The sequence below is a fragment of the Otolemur garnettii genome, unplaced genomic scaffold (genome assembly GCF_000181295.1).
Source record: "Otolemur garnettii isolate 467f Iridium unplaced genomic scaffold, OtoGar3 scaffold00047, whole genome shotgun sequence".
In the NCBI taxonomy this organism is placed as follows: domain Eukaryota; kingdom Metazoa; phylum Chordata; class Mammalia; order Primates; family Galagidae; genus Otolemur; species Otolemur garnettii.
This window is the reverse complement of record NW_003852442.1, coordinates 13,511,172-13,512,183: the sequence shown is the minus strand read 5'-3', so window position 1 is coordinate 13,512,183 and position 1,012 is coordinate 13,511,172.

Below are 1,012 nucleotides of genomic sequence, written 5' to 3'. Positions count from 1 at the left end.
GTGAAACCCCTCTGTCCCCAGACCTCATTCTGCTACCTTCCTCCTGACTGATACATCCACCTAAAGCAGTGGTTCTCAACCCTCCTAATGCCGCGACCCTTTAATACAGTTCCTGTGGGTCACGACCCACAGGTTGAGAACCGCTGATCTAAAGTAATCCAAACCCACTTAGAGACTATTCTATTCAATTATATTGAATCTTTCTTCTTTTATTCATGACTTCTTCAGCACCCGCAAGCAGGAAGAAACCTATCCAAAGCCCACTCAGACTATCGTGTTGTTCAAACCTTCAATTTTCTTTTATTCATGACTTCAACACCCACTGACTTCATGGCAGGTGCTGAGCTGAGAGGCTTATTTTACATCTATTTTTACCTGGAAGGAGGTGCTGTGAGCTTCCTTCTCAGAGACAAGGATATTGACATTGAAGAGAGTCAGGTGACTGGGTCACAGTCCCACTAACCTTGATGGGGGCTCATGCTCTTAACCACCAAGACCATGTTTTCCAAGCTAGCAGTTTCTGAGTTATGACAATGTCTAAACATTTTTATTTTAGCCATAATTTTAAAAAGCAAAACAACATTAGTGTCTTACAGCCAAGAATTTTTCAGAATTCATCACATTGGCTCCAAGCATCACAAGCTAACAGAGCAGAAAACAGACTTTGTGAATGTGGTTCAGTTCTAGCTAAGGCCAGATGACATCACAGTGCTCTGGAAGTACAATTGCTCTGCAGCAGTCAAGCTCAAGGGAGAGCAGAAGAGGCTGGGACCAACTCTCAGCATACGTGGCGCAGGCCTCCCTCATCGACTTCCACCACTGCCGCAGTCCTGACACTACTCAAGTTGTGATGCAGCAAAGCACTCATCACTTCGTGGTCTTACAGTTCTACAGAAGCTGGAAGTATAGATTTAGGTTTGTACACATTTCACTAATGTGTATGAACAGGCGGGTCAACACTAAAGTTACGTGAAATATTAACAGACTTAGTGTTTCTTTTTTTTTTTTTTTT